General features: G+C 46.4%; 1 long non-coding RNA gene and 1 other non-coding gene across 2 annotated transcripts; one reads left to right on the forward strand and one right to left on the reverse strand.

Moving 5' to 3' along the window:
• Positions 1–2780: 2780 nt before the first annotated feature.
• On the reverse strand, positions 2781–2870 carry trnap-ugg (transfer RNA proline (anticodon UGG)). Its single transcript is given in 2 exon segments — positions 2781–2816; positions 2835–2870. It is a non-coding gene; the product is annotated as a tRNA-Pro (tRNA).
• A 3928-nt stretch (positions 2871–6798) lies between these two features.
• LOC140460705 (uncharacterized) lies at positions 6799–15613 on the forward strand. The gene is made up of 2 exons (XR_011954298.1): positions 6799–6913; positions 14313–15613. It is a non-coding gene; the product is annotated as an uncharacterized lncRNA (long non-coding RNA).
• The last annotated feature ends 82 nt before the right edge of the window (positions 15614–15695 follow it).

Below are 15695 nucleotides of genomic sequence, written 5' to 3' on the forward strand. Positions count from 1 at the left end.
GCGTGCCGGCGTCCCTGCCCCCGCCCTACCGCTTGAACCAGCTGAGTCTTGCTCAGAGTAAAGTTCCAGTTGACATTGAACAGGCTGGGGCTGTTTTCTCTGGAACGTCGGAGGTTGGAGGGTGACTTTATGGAGGTTTACAAAATTATGAGGGGCATGGATAGGATAAGTAGGCAAAGTCTTTTCCCTGGGGTCGGGGAGTCAAGAACTAGAGGGCTTTAGGGTTTAGGGTGAGAGGGGAAAGATATAAAAGAGACCTAAGGGGCAACCTTTTCACACAGGGGGTGGTGCGTATATGGAATGGGCTGCCAGAGAAAGTGGCGGAGATTGGTACAATTGCAACATTTAAGAGGCGTTTGGATGGATATATGAATAGGAAGGGTTTGGAGGTATATGGGCCGGGTGCTGGCAGCTGGGATTAGATTGGGGTGGGATATCTGGTCGGCATGGACGGGTTGGACCGAAGGGTCTGTTTCCATGCTGTACATCTCTATGACTGTATGAACAGCTGCTTCTCATTCTGTCTCTCTGCTGCCGTTTGCCCGTCCCCAGGAACCGGGCCCTCTCTACTGGCAGAAAATTAAACCGTTTTCTTTCTCAACTTTTCTCTGACACCGGAGTGACCAGTGACAAGTATTGCCCTCCTCAACATAGGGTACAGAGAACAGGAGAAGACTCCGCAGACCTCCACGGGTGTGTCATCTCAACTCTGCATACTGGGCCTGTGTATCAATGTGAAATATTTACGTCGAAGATTTTTGGGAAGCAGATGATACGGCGAGGTGCACAACAGTGCGCCGTTATACGGGAAAGCTGCTAACCTCGACATTGAGTGAATAGGGAAGATGGTTTCCCTTCTGGGTTATGCTCCCATCGCGCACCGGCAGACATATCGCCGACGAACAAATATTAACTCTGTCTAAATTGCCACATTCTGTTTTTCCGAACTGTGATTTCACTCAGAAGCACAATTTACCTGCTCCCTCCAAAATAACCTTCCAGGCTCGAACATACATTCCAGGTGAAGCAGCACTTTACCTGCACATTTGCCGCAACCTAGTCTACTGCATTCGCTGCTCACAGTGTCGTTTCCCCAACGGAGCACCAAGTATAAACTGGATGACTGCTTCGCAGAACATCTCGGTTCTGCCCGCAAAAAAAGGTTCTGAGCTTCTGCTTTCCTGCCACTTTAACACGCCACCATGTTCCCTGGCCAACATCTCTGTCTCAGGCTTGCAGCAGTGTTCCAGCAAAGCTCAGCTCCAGACGGAAGAACACCGCCTCATATTCCACTTCAAAACCCTACAGCCCTCCGGTCTTCAAGATCGAGTTCCATGACTTTAGGGCCTGAAATCCCCCATGTCCTTGACCCCTACCACACACATACGAGCCCTTGTTATCACATAGTCTGCTACGACACACTACTTATTGTTAGCCCCTAACGGTCTCCATTAACAGTTATTCACCCTCCCACACGGATCGTTATTCACTCCTTTGTCCCTCCTATTGTTCTCTCTCTGAGCTGGCGGGAAAGAGAGCAGCGTACACTGGAGACTCTGAGCCAGCTGAAACTTGCTCAGTGTGAAATACATTCCACTTTGCTCCAAGAATTGCAAGCAGCAAAGAGTTTCCAGAACATCTGCTTGTCATTCTGTCCCCGGGATGCGGTTTCTGACATGCGGATCGTCTTGTCATTCACGTCGGAACGGACTTGGCGAACTACTGCAGGGAAGGCACGAAACCACAAGGTATGCGTTTCAATGTTATCAGTTCATTGGCATCTCAGAGAAGTGGTTTTGCGATTCAGTTCATAGGAAAGCGACGAAGAACAGGAGAAGACCACTCAGACCTCCAAAAGCACCTTACTTGAACGGTTTGAAAGGCAAGGTGCTAAACATCGCAAAGGCAAGTCGCTCAAGGAGGCACTGAACAATAGCAGAGGATGGTTTCGACCCACCGACCTCAGAGCTATGGGCCCAGCACGCTCCCGCTGCGCCACTCGGCTCGGACGCGCAGCGTGACGCTCCACAGGTCCCTTCAGCCTTTCGTCTGGCGCGTGGCATGCACGTTCGAGACTGATGTCAAAGGTCCTCACTGCTGTCGTCTTCTCTGGCGTTGCGCAGACGTATGGAGGCTGTGTAAATATAAACTTTTTCTAACTTCCCACATTCTCTTGTGATTTCACTCTGAATAGACGCCATGCGGCCCACCTTCGCTCTGCTGGGTCGACACAGTAAGTAAACGTGGGTCTCTATTCGTATCATTCTCTTGCCTTCTCCATGTAATTCTGCACATTGTTACTTTAAACATGATCACCGAATTCCCGTTTGCGTCTAATGAATCTGCCTCTTTGTCAGTGTCAGTTAGGGATTTACTGACCCCAACCACTCCCTGTACGAAAGCATTCTTCCTAATGTCACTTTCGGTTCTTTTACTCATGCCTTTAAAACTCTGCCGAATCGTTGCCGATCCTTTCAGGCGTGGGAACATTTTGACTACATTACTTTCTCTGTCTAGACTTCGCATGACTTGAAAAGTTTCAATCAGGCCAGTATTCAAACTTCCGTACTCCGAAGAGAGCTGTCCCAAATTTCCAATCGACCCTCATCGCTGACATCCCTCAAACACTGCACCACTCACGTCAACTTATTCAACGCTATCTCCAATCATTTCACTTCGCTGCTTTCTGTCCCATTGGTCCTCCAGGGAGCCCAACCCAGTTTTACGAAGGTGCTTTTTGAGAAAATTAAACAAGCACTTTCACGCGATTCACGAAACTCGGGCTCGTCCGGGCTTTGAACCCGGGACCTCTCGCACGTCTGCGTCGACAAAGACCCAAAGCGAGAATCATACCCCTAGACCAACGAGCCACACGGTCGGCGTGCCGGCGTCCCTGCCCCCGCCCTACCGCTTGAACCAGCTGAGTCTTGCTCAGAGTAAAGTTCCAGTTGACATTGAACAGGCTGGGGCTGTTTTCTCTGGAACGTCGGAGGTTGGAGGGTGACTTTATGGAGGTTTACAAAATTATGAGGGGCATGGATAGGATAAGTAGGCAAAGTCTTTTCCCTGGGGTCGGGGAGTCAAGAACTAGAGGGCTTTAGGGTTTAGGGTGAGAGGGGAAAGATATAAAAGAGACCTAAGGGGCAACCTTTTCACACAGGGGGTGGTGCGTATATGGAATGGGCTGCCAGAGAAAGTGGCGGAGATTGGTACAATTGCAACATTTAAGAGGCGTTTGGATGGATATATGAATAGGAAGGGTTTGGAGGTATTTGGGCCGGGTGCTGGCAGCTGGGATTAGATTGGGGTGGGATATCTGGTCGGCATGGACGGGTTGGACCGAAGGGTCTGTTTCCATGCTGTACATCTCTATGACTGTATGAACAGCTGCTTCTCATTCTGTCTCTCTGCTGCCGTTTGCCCGTCCCCAGGAACCGGGCCCTCTCTACTGGCAGAAAATTAAACCGTTTTCTTTCTCAACTTTTCTCTGACACCGGAGTGACCAGTGACAAGTATTGCCCTCCTCAACATAGGGTACAGAGAACAGGAGAAGACCCCGCAGACCTCCACGGGTGTGTCATCTCAACTCTGCACAGTGGGCCTGTGTATCAATGTGAAATATTTACGTCGAAGATTTTTGGGAAGCAGATGATACGGCGAGGTGCACAACAGTGCGCCGTTATACGGGAAAGCTGCTAAACTCGACATTGAGTGAATAGAGAAGATGGTTTCCCTTCTGGGTTATGCTCCCATCGCGCACCGGCAGACATATCGCCGACGAACAAATATTAACTCTGTCTAAATTGCCAAATTCTGTTTTTCCGAACTGTGATTTCACTCAGAAGCACAATTTACCTGCTCCCTCCAAAATATCCTTCCAGGCTCGAACATACATTCCAGGTGAAGCAGCACTTTACCTGCACATTTGCCGCAACCTAGTCTACTGCATTCGCTGCTCACAGTGCCGTTTCCCCAACGGAGCACGAAGTATAAACTGGATGACTGCTTCGCAGAACATCTCGGTTCTGCCCGCAAAAAAAGGCCCTGAGCTTCTGCTTTCCTGCCACTTTAACACGCCACCATGTTCCCTGGCCAACATCTCTGTCTCAGGCTTGCAGCAGTGTTCCAGCAAAGCTCAGCTCCAGATGGAAGAACAATGCCTCATATTCCACTTCAAAACCCTACAGCCCTCCGGTCTTCAAGATCGAGTTCCATGACTTTAGAGGGCCTGAAATCCCCCATGTCCTTGACCCCTCACACACACATCGCGACAGTATCGGTACGGGGCACTGAAACACTCAGGATATTGTTTGAAAGGCAAAATGCTGAGCACAGTGCCATCACAATGGAAAGTCGCTCAAGGAGGCACTAAACAACAGCAGAGGATGGTTTACGATCCATCGACCTCTGGGTTATGGGCCCAGAACGCTCCCGCTGCGCCATTCTGCTCAGGTATAGACCCCTCACGGTCAACCAAATTAAACCCTTTTCTTTCTACAGTTTTCTCTGACACCGGAGTGACCACAAGCATTGCCCTCCTCAACATAGGATACAAAGAACAGGAGACCCCTCAGAGCTTGTCATCTTAACTGTGCACATTGGGCCAGTATATCATTGTGAAATATTTATGTCAAAGCTTTTTGGGGGAGCAGATGAGAAGGCGAGGTTCAGAACAGAGCGCCGTTATACGGGAAAGCTACTGAAGACATCTTTGAATGAATAGGAGAGAATGGTTTCTCTTTTGGTTTACGGTCCCAAAACACACCCGTTGTGCCATTCTCCTGCATTGTTCGGCAGTTTTTCCAGAGAAGTATTCAGCTTTTCATCTGGCGTGTGGCATGGATGTGAGTGTGAGGGGTGTATCCATGTTTGTCTGAGAGAGAGCCTGTCTATCAGAGAGGGTCCGCACGACTGTGTGAGTACTTGAGAGAGTGTGCGTGTGTGTGTGTGCATTCTGTAGCTGGGTCTCCTGTCGTGAGACATGAATCCAAGGTCTCAGCTGAGGTCATTCTCGTGTGCTCCAAACTTGTTATCAGCCTCTGCTCGGCCACTAGAAATGATTAAGCAGTTCAGCAGTTTCACAACACACACTGGAGAGGGGAAGGTGAAGGGCTTATGTCTGAAACGTAGATTCTCCTGCTCCTTGGATGGTGCCTGACCTGCTGTGCTTTTTCAACACCAAACTCTCGACTCTGATATCCAGCAACTGCAGTTCTCACTTTCTCCTCATTGGCGAGGTGGGACTTGTCGTTTATTCACTCATTCACTCTAACAGCCTGTCCTTGGTTGTGGCCTAACTGTGCATATATCAATGCAAGTTTCAGAAAGATTTCTACAGCTTTTTTAAAACAAAAGAACATTCTTCCAGACTTTAACAACGTTTCTGAATATATGGTTTTAGCTTTTCTCAATTTTAAAATTAGTGATTCCTCGCACACCCTGTTTGCCAGGTAGAATCGTCACCACCAATTCTCTCTCTCTCTCCTTAAATGGGCTTGATACAGCGATCAAAGAGGGCTGAGGCACCAGAAAGGACGGGGAGGGGCGCTGGTGGAGGTGGAGAAGGGAGAGAAATGGAGAGGGGGACAGAGGGTGGGGAGTAGAGAAGTACTGCGGTTCAGAGGGTTATGGGGAAAGATTGGGAGTGCAATGTGAGGAGAGGGAATGGGCAGGGGGCAGTGGGCGGGGAGAAAATGGACGGGGGAGCAGAGTGTGAAGAGAGAGACAGCACAATCCTACCTTCTCCAGAACTGGTATCAATGTCTCACGAACGAACCCACTCCTCCCACAGCAGACTTGGGGCAATCATTTCTCAATATACGCGTGGCTAAGGCAGTGGAATCATATCATCCGTACAGGCCATTCACACCGACCTTCCCAACAGCATCCCATCCAGACCCACTCGATTATGCTACAGCTCTGCAATTTCACATAGCTATTTCCTGATGGAGGGTTTTGCTGGAAACGTCGATTCTCCTGCTCCTCGCACGCTCCCTGACCTGCTGTGCTTTTCCAGCACACACTCTCGACCCTAATCTCCAGCATCTGCAGTCGTCACTTTCGCCCTGTAGGGGGTGAATGTTCTATGCTGAGTCTTTTGAATCTCTTCAAATCTTTCCTCCTCACACTAAACCTATATCCTCTAGTTTTGGAATACCTTTACCCTGAGGTAAAGGCAGGAACGTTGAGAACCAGACAAAATGCAAAAGTAATGAAACGTGAAGGCACATGGGGAAAAAAAACATTTCAGCAAAAAAAAATGGCGTTGGCATTTTTCTCTCGTATTCGCATTTGGACACTTAAAATTTGTCATGATCTGGAGGTGCCCATGTTGGACTGGGGTGTACAAAGTTAAAAATCACACAACACCAGGTTACAGTGCAACCGGCTTATTTAGAAACACTTAGCTTTCGGAGCGCTGCTCGTTCATCAGGCGGTTGTGGAGTATAAGATCAGAAGATCATAAATTCTGTGTTACCATGTTATTCTCCACAACCACCTGACGAAGGGGCAGCGCTCCAAAAACCCGTGCTTCCAAATAAGTCTGTTGGACTATAACCAGGTGTTTTGTGATTTTTAACTCGAAGATTTGTCGGTAACACCAGCATCGTGACAGAGCATACTGAGCATGCTCCACGGTGTCAGTAAGCACTGCGCATGTCTGCCGGTGTCAGCAAAGTACTGCGCATACTCCTGCGTGTCCGCAGAAAGTGCGCACGAGCTCCTTTCCATGGACCAATGGAGAACCTTGGAGGATCCGAAGGCGTCTGGTCCTCCTGCCAATCAGAGTCGGCCGTTGTCGAAATGCGGAAGTTGGACCGTGAGCTATGAAGCCGCTGATGCTGCTCTTTTGTCACTGAATGAAGATTAAACCTCAACCCAGACTATAAATTCCTTCCTCTGTCTAAAATTTGTGAGTATAATAGTGTTTTTGTCACCACGTTTTCCATTTTGTTTTCATTTTGGGGTTCAATTATTGATCTGTAGCAACTGAAAGGAAAGAGTGAATCGAGGGAGGGGACAGACTCTGGAAAAGTTGATCCAGGTCTGTGTCTCACTTTGCAAACGCAGTGCCACAATGTGAAGGTATAGCCTTTGATGTATGTTTAAAAAAAGCAGAAAGGAGGTGCATTGTTTACGGAGTGATATGTTGAGATGTGGCGAAAGTGAGATGCTGGAGATCAGAGTTGAAAAGTGTGGCGCTGGCAAACCACAGCAGGTAAGGCAGCAACTGAGGAGAAGAGTCGACGTTTCGGGCACGAGCTCTTCATCAGGAAAGATGTGTGGATGGACAAAGGGGCCTCAGCGTCCTTCGAAACCAGTTACTGCCAGTTGTCAGACAGGTGCAGCAAGCAATCAGCAAGGCAAGTGATATATTAGCAAGAGGAATTGAGTTCAGAAGTGTGGATATCTTTCAGCAGTTAGGCCGGTCATTGAATGTATTCAAGGCTGAGTTCATTTGACTTTGATGAACAAAGAAGTGGATGGTTTTGGGGGAAGGCAAGAAAATGGTTTTAAGACCAGTATAGAACAGATACAGAGTCACACAGCACAGAAACAGACCCTTCAGTCCAACTAGTCCATGCTGACTATATTCACAAACTAAACTAGTCACACCTGCCAATGTTTGGCCCATATCCTTCTGAAACTTTTCTATTTGTGCACTTATTCAAACTTATTTTAAATGTTGTTACTGTAGCTGCATTCACTACTCCCTCTGGACATTCATTTGACACACACTCCACTCTCTTAAACGAAAAATGTGCTCCTTGTGTCTTTTTAAAATTTTTCTCCTCTCACCTTAAAAAGATTGCTCCCTATTCTTGAAACAACAGCTGATATTGGTCTTCATCTATGCCCCTCGTGATTTTATAAACCTCAATAAGGCCACCTCTCGACCTCCTATGTTCCAGGGAAAAAGTTCCAGCCTATTCACTTAGATGTAAGTAGATCCATATTCAGTTATGATCTGTTCAATGCTTGTGCAGGCGCGAAAGACCAAATGGCCAATTCCTGCTCCCAATTCTCTCTCTGTGGCCAGGATAGCAAGAGACCATAAGACATAGGAGCAGAAATTAGGCCATTCAGCCCATCAGGTCTGTTCATACCATTCAATCGTGGTTGATAGGTTTCTCAACCCCATTCTCCCGGGCTCTTCCTGGAACTCTTCATCCCCATGATACTCAGGAACCTATCTACCTCAGTCTTAAATATCCTCGGTGACCTGGCTTCTACAACCTTCTGTAGAAATGAATTCCATAGATTCACCACTCTTTCACTGAAGAAGTATCTCCTTATCTGCATTCTAAAACGCCCTCCCTTTACTCGAAGGCTGTGCCCTCAGGTCCTAGTCTCTCCTACCAATGGAAACATCCTCTGAAAGTCTACTCTGTCCAGGCCATTCAGTGTTCTGTATGTTTCCATTAGATCCCCCTGAGTGTGGGCCTTTTAATCAGCATGAAACAGACCCTTCAGAATGAGGTACAGCAGGGATTAGGTTCAGCAATGAGAGAATGGAGGGAGAGTATGTGGAACAGAGATTTTCACCTTCTAGGGAATACGAGAGGAAAGAGAGTTTAGCATAAATTAGAATTGATCGGATGGGTCAAGGAGTGGCAGATGGGGTTTAATTCAGAGAAATGTGAGGTGTTGCATTTTGGTCCAGCAATCCAGGCAGGACTGACACAGTTAAGGGGAGTGTCACAGAACAAAGAGACCTTGGAGTGCAGGTTCATAGTTCCTTGAAGGTGGAGTCTTACACAGACAGTATAGTGAACAAGGTGTTTGGTATGCTTTCCTTTATTGGTCAGAGTATTCAGTATAGGAACTGGGAGATCATTTTGCAGCTGTACAGGACATTGGTTAGGCCACTTTTGGAATACTGCATTCAACTCTGGTCTCTCTGATGTAGGAAAGATGTTATGAAACTTTGAGGGGGGGGTCAGAAAATATTTAGAAGGCTGTTGCCAGATTTGGAGGGTTTGAGCTGCAGGAAGAGGCTGAATAGGCCAGGGAGATATTTTCTTTGGAGCATCAGAGGCTGAGTGGTAACCTTTAAAGAAGTTTATAAGGGGTGTGGATAGGGTGAATACCCAAGGTCATTTCTGCATGGTAGGGGAATCCAGAACTAAAGGGGCAGAAGTTTAAGGTGAGTAGGGAAAGGGACCTGAGGGGCAACATATTTTCAGACAGAGGGTGGAACGTGTATGGAACGAACTGCCAGAGGAAGTGGGGAGGCTGGTACAATGACAACATTTAAAAGCCACTGGATGGGTACTTGAATAGGAAGGGTTTAGAGGGATGAGTCAAATGCTGGCAAACGGGACTAGATTAGTTTGTGATATATAGTTGGCACGGATGAGTTGGGCCAAAGGTTCTGTTTCTGTGCTGTATGACTTTAGTCATCTTCAGTGAAAGCAGAGGTGTTGTTGTGAAGACTGGACTTTCAGAGCAGCTTTCAAAAATGTTTTGCCCTTACTCAGAGCAGAAGAAGTTACAATGAAATCTTTCATTTGTGAGACAGCAACTGAGTGAGTGAGTACATCTGGGATTTGGTGGAAAGTGGGAATTCATTACTCTGTGGGGATGAAACCCAACCCTATCCAGTCATTTCTGCTGGTAGATGAGACTGGGCCCCAAGATTAGGGGAAGTAGATTTAGGACAAAGACGAGGAGGAACTGCTTTTCCTGGAGAATAGTGAAACTGTTGAAGTCTCTGCCCAAGGAAGCAGAGAAGGCAGCTTCGTTAAGTATATTCAAGACACAATTAGATGGGTTTCTGCATAATTGGGGAATTAAGTATAGTTGGGACACTGCAGGGAGGAGGAGCTGAGATGATGGATAGATCAGCCATAATCTTAATGAATGGCAGAGCAGGCAGGATGGGCCAAATGGCTGACTCCTGCTTCTCTTACTATGAACCTATAACCCTGCATTTCCCATGTCTAACCCGACTAACCTGCACCTCCCTAGACACTGGGCAATTTAGCCTGGCCAATCCAAATCAAGTCTGGTGAGCAATGTCGTGATGTGGAAATGAACATCAGAGAATGATAGAAAGGGAGAAGGACAGTAAATATACCAGCAATCAAAACTGGATTCAGAAGATCACAGAAACTGAAACTAAAAACTGAATGTGAGCTGCATTGTAACAGAAGTGAATGAATTGACTGAACACATTGAAGAGAATAATTATGATCTGAAACTCCTTACAGGGACATGGCTTCAGGATGGCAAGGACTGGATCCTGAATATCGAGGGGGTAGTCAAATGGGACACTCACTAAAGGTAGAGGGTTGGTGCTGCTCTTCAAAGCATTGATCACAGGGTAGTCTGGTGTCGGCTTGGATTTCAGGTCCGGATTTGTCTGTCAACTGTTGATCTCCCTGTTCCCACAGAGTAAGATGTTGGTCTGTTCTCAGCTCTGCTGGATTTCTGCTGAAGCTTTAACACCCCCTTTTACAGGTTCGGGAAAAATAAAACATTTATTCAATCGAGACCCAATCCATATTCTCCCAGACTGTCAACCAGTCCAAGTGAATCTGAAGTAGGGGTCTCCCAGGATTCTGATAGTGCTCTACCTGAGGAATTCTCTCTCCTTTACATCTAACTATTAATATCCAGCTATGATTTACAAACATACTTGCGCCAACAGAAATAAAGCATCTGTTATCAAATAGACAGATAGATATACAGCATGGAAACAGGGTTTCTCTATTACACACATAGAACCACACTCTTCATGGGGATGAATTTGAATTTGCAGCATTAGATTTGCAGATACATTCTATTTTGCTCAAAAATTCTAATTTGGAGGAAGGACAAATTTGACGGTATCAGGCAAGAACTTTCAAAAGCTGATTGTGTACTAATGTTTTCAGGTAAAGGGATGGCTGGAAAATGGGAAGCCTTCAGAACTGTGATAACTAGAGTCCAGAGAAAGTATATTCTTGTTTGGGTGAAAGGAAAGGCTGGTAGGTATAGGGAATACTGGATGACTGGAGAAATTGAGGGTTTAGTTCAGAAAATGGAAGAAGCATATGTCAGGTATAGACAGGATAGATCGAGTGAAGCCTTACAGTATAAAGGAAGTAGGAATATACTTAAGAGAGAAATCAGGAGGGGAAAACAGGGGACATGAGATAGGTTTGGCAACTAGAGTTAAGGAGAATCCAAAGGGTTTTACAAATGCATTAAGGACAAAAGAATAAGTCGGGAGAGAATAGGGCCCTTCAAAGATCAGTCAGGTAGCCTTTATGTGGAACCGCTGGAGATGGAGGAGATACTAAACGGGTATTTTGCATCAGAGTTTACTGTGGAAAAGGACATGGAAGATATAGAATGTCGGGAAATAGATGGTGACATCTTCAAAAATGTCCATATTACAGAGGAGCAAGTTCTGGATGCCTTGAAATGAATAAAAGTGGATTAATCCCCAGGACCTGATCAAGTGTACCCTAGAACTCTGTGGGAATCTAGAGAAGTGATTGCTGGGCCTCTTGGTGAGATATTTGTATCATTGATAGTCACAGGTGAGGTGCCGGAAGACTGGAGGTTGAATAATGTTGTGCCACTGTTAAAGAAAGGTGGTAAAGACAAGCCACAGAACTATAGACCAGTGAGCCAGACGTCTGTGTTGTTGGAGGAAATCCAACTGAGGGACAAGATGTACATATATTGGAAAGGATAGGACTGATTTGGGATCGTCAAATGGCTTTACGTGTGGGAAATCATGTCTCACAAACTTGAATGAATGTATTTGAAGAACTAACGAAGGCAACTAATGAGGGGAGAGAATAGATGTGATCTATATGGACTTCAGTAAGGCGTTCAACAAGGTTCCCCATGGGAGACTGGTGAGCAAGGTTGGATCACGTGGAATACAGGGAGAACTTGCCATTTGGATACAGAACTGGCTCAAAGGTAGAAGGTGGTGGTGGAGGGTTGTTTTTTTCAGACAGGAGGCCTGTGACCAGTGGAGTGCCACAAGGATCTGTACTTTTTATCATTTATATAAATGATTTGGATGTGAGCATAAGAGGAATAGCTATAAGTTTGTTGATGACACTAAAATTGGAGGTGTAGTGGACAGCGAAGGAGGTTACCTCAGTTTACAACAAGATCTTGATCAGATGGGCCAATGGGCTGAGAAGTGGCAGATGGAGTTTAATTCAGATAAATGTGAGGTGCTGCATTTTGGGAAAACAAATCTTAGCAGCAGTTATACACTTAATGGTAAGGTCCTAAAAAGTATTGCTGAACAAAGAGGTCTTGGAGTGCAATTTCATAGCTCCTTGAAAGTGGAGTCGCAGGTAGTGAAGAATAGGATAGTGATTGGATAGTGAAGAAGGCATTTGGTCTGCTTTCCTTTAATAGTCAGAGTATTGAGTACAGGAATTGGGAGGTCATGTTGCGGCTGCACAGGACATTGGTTAGGCCACTGTTGGAATATTACATGCAATTCTGGTCTCCTTCCTATCGGAAAGATGTTGTGAAAGTTGAAAGGGTTGAGAAAAGATTTACAAGGATGTTGCTAGGATTGGAAGATTTGAGCTATAGGGAGAGGTTAAATAGGCTAGGGCTGTTTTCCCTGGAGCGTCAGAGGCTAAGGGGTGATCTTACAGAGATTTATAAAATCATGAGGGGCTTGGATAGGATAAATGGACCAAGTCTTTCCCCTGGGGTGGGGGAGTCCAGAACTAGAGGGCATGGGTTTAGTGTGAAAGGGACCTAAGCGGCAACTTCTTCACTCAGGGGGTGGTATGTGTATGGGATGAGCCGCCAGAGGAAATGGTGGAGGCTAGTCTGGAGGGGAAAAGAATAGGAAGAGTTTGGAGGGATATGGGCAAGTTGCTGGCAAGTGGGACTTGATTGGGTTGGGATATCTGGTCGTCATGGATGAGTTGGACTGAAGGGTCTGTTTCCAAGCTGTCCATCTATGACTGTATAGCTCTAAATGCACAATGTGCTGGCAGTAAATGCAGGCAGCCAATACATGTAATATTTTGTAAATTTCATTTTGCAAATCGAAGCGGGCTGACTCAAGATTGGGATACAGATAGACTCTGACCTCACTCCTTTCATGCATTATCTGAGCTGAGATGTCACCTTTTCTTATAAAACCTTAAGTTATCTCGAGAAGGAGCCTGACAGGAAGTTCTAGAACTTGCATATTATTGATACCTGCAACCCATTCTAAAAGATGAAAGACTTAACAATCCAGGTTTGTTCAGTATATAATTTCAGTGGCAGGACACTGTAATGTTTTTCCATAAATTCTGTGTCTTATGATCTCGTACTCCACAACCAACTGAATAAGACGCAGCACTCCGAAAGCCGGTGCTTTGAAATAAACTTGTTGGACTGTAACCTTTTATTGTGTTATATGTAACTTTGTCCATGTTGGGGTGGATTCGCCATGTTAAATGACCCATAGCGTTCTGTTTTGGATGTGTTCAGGTGGATTGGCAGTGTTCAGTTACCCATATCGTCGAGGGATGTGCAGGTTAGGGTGGATTGGCTGTGCTAACTTACCCACAATGCCCAGGGATGAGCAGGTTAGCATGGATTGGCCGTGCTAACTTAACCTCCACACCCCTGGGCACTATGGATAAGATAGATTCACTGTGCTAAATTCACTCTTTCATTTAGAGAGTGGTGCGTGTGAGGAATGAGCTGCCAGAGGAAATGGTGGATGCTTGTACGATTATGACATTTGAAAGGCATCTGGATGGAAATATAAAATGGAAGGGTTTAGAGGGATATCGGTCAAATGATGGCAAATGGGTCTAGATTAATTTAGAATATCTGGTTGGCATTGATGAGTTGGACTGTTTCCATGCAGTCTATCTCTGACTCTGACTTGCCACATCTGTATGTTCAGTTTCTCCCTGGTGTCGGTGTTAATGCCTTTGATATCTCATCTTGCTCTCTCCTTTCCAGGGATGTTAACCACTTCATGTCTGGTTGTTCCTCAAGAACTTGCATTGCAGGTTCACCCTGAACTGACATTATTTTGTGAGCTTCCCAAAATCAGACCTGCTCACTCTCAGCAGTGGAGTTATCCAAAATTCAGAGAGATGTCAGTCTTGAAGTTTTTGCTGTTCTGCCCCTGGAAGATCCTGAATCAACTTCTTCAGGAGAATTAGTTAGAGCGGTGTGAGAACAGAGGGGAGAAAGAGAGTGGGATGGTCCTTTCCATATTCAGTGTGGAATAACAAAAGAAAAGAGTGTTATGCAGAAAGTAGAATTGCTTGTTCTGAATTTCTACCTTGCACTGACAGTCATGACTTTTGCAATCTCTTTTTACAAAGCATTTGATGATCTGAAGACGGAAGTTTCAAAATCAACAGATGAAGAGCTGATGCCCGAAACATCAACTTTCCTGCTCCTCAGATGCTGCCGGACCTGTTGTACTTTTCCAGCGCCGCACTGTTCAACTCTGACTCTCCAGCTTCTGCAGTCCTCATTTCGACGTCAATGTCCGACAGTCACTCAATCCCTCAGGACTGCAACAATTTTTGACCATGATTCTGTGAGAAGGAGCAAAGCCTTTTGGTTCCTGTTGGAGCACGTCTTCAGCATCAATGGGACTGGATGAGAGACCCTAGTGTTGCAGCGCACTGATTGTGGAACCTGAAGCAGTTATACGGCCTGGAAAGAGGAATTCACGGCAGGGAGGGGCTGTACATGTGTTTGTGTGCAACTGAAGCTTCTGCCATGGAGAAACCCAATGGATCCCTCCCCGTGCAGAAACCGTGGAAGTGTGGCGACTGCGGAAAAGACTTCCCGTGTCCCTTCTATACTGGAGACTCATCAGCGCAGTCATACTGGGGAGAGGCCATTCACCTGCCCCGAGTGCGGAAAGGGCTTCAGCTATGCCTCCGACCTGGTGAGGCACCAGCGGGTCCACACCAGGGAGAGGCCCTTCAGCTGCCCCGAGTGTGGGAAGGTCTTTACCCAGGCCTCCAACCTGCTAGCCCACCGGCCCACCAGCGAGTTCATGTGCCATCGCAGGGGGATTAAAGGAGGGATAGCCAATTGCCTGATTGACTGAACTATCAACCCAGTTCCGGGGACTGCCAGGTTTGAATCCCGCCGTGGCAGATGGTGGAATTGGCTTTCGGTCAGAAATCTGGAGTTCAGAACCTAATGAAGAAATGAATGTTTGGGGGCCATCACCCATCTGATTCACTCACATCCCTTTTTAGGGAAAGAAACTGCTGTTGTGGGGAAGGATTCACTCAGTCATCCCAGCTGCATCCTTTACCAGGTCTGGCCTACACATAACTCCAGACCCACAACAGCATGCTTGACTCTTCATTGCTCACCACTGCCATCGGTCATTGAGTGGGGAAAGACTTACTTGTTTACAGGGTATGGGTTGAAATTGCTGAGTGAGGCAATACTTCCAACAGTTAAGGCTGTACCAAGGATCCAATTACAAACTGACAACTCGGTGGTGACCATAGTAAAGAAGGTGAGGTGGTGTGGGGTGGGGGTGCACTCTTTTACCTTAAGCTATTTAAAAAGCAGCTACTTTTTCTACACCTTTTTGCTGGGGGGATCTGAAGCTGTAACAACGTTGGGTCGCAATAAAGGTTACCTGAACTTATCACCGGGCTCAGACTCTCATTGAAGGCTTTGAGCTCCAAGAGGTTTTTGTTTTAAAGCTGTTCATTTCATTTCAGCCTCCT

Source organism: Chiloscyllium punctatum, chromosome 36 (assembly GCF_047496795.1).
Source record: "Chiloscyllium punctatum isolate Juve2018m chromosome 36, sChiPun1.3, whole genome shotgun sequence".
Taxonomy (NCBI): domain Eukaryota; kingdom Metazoa; phylum Chordata; class Chondrichthyes; order Orectolobiformes; family Hemiscylliidae; genus Chiloscyllium; species Chiloscyllium punctatum.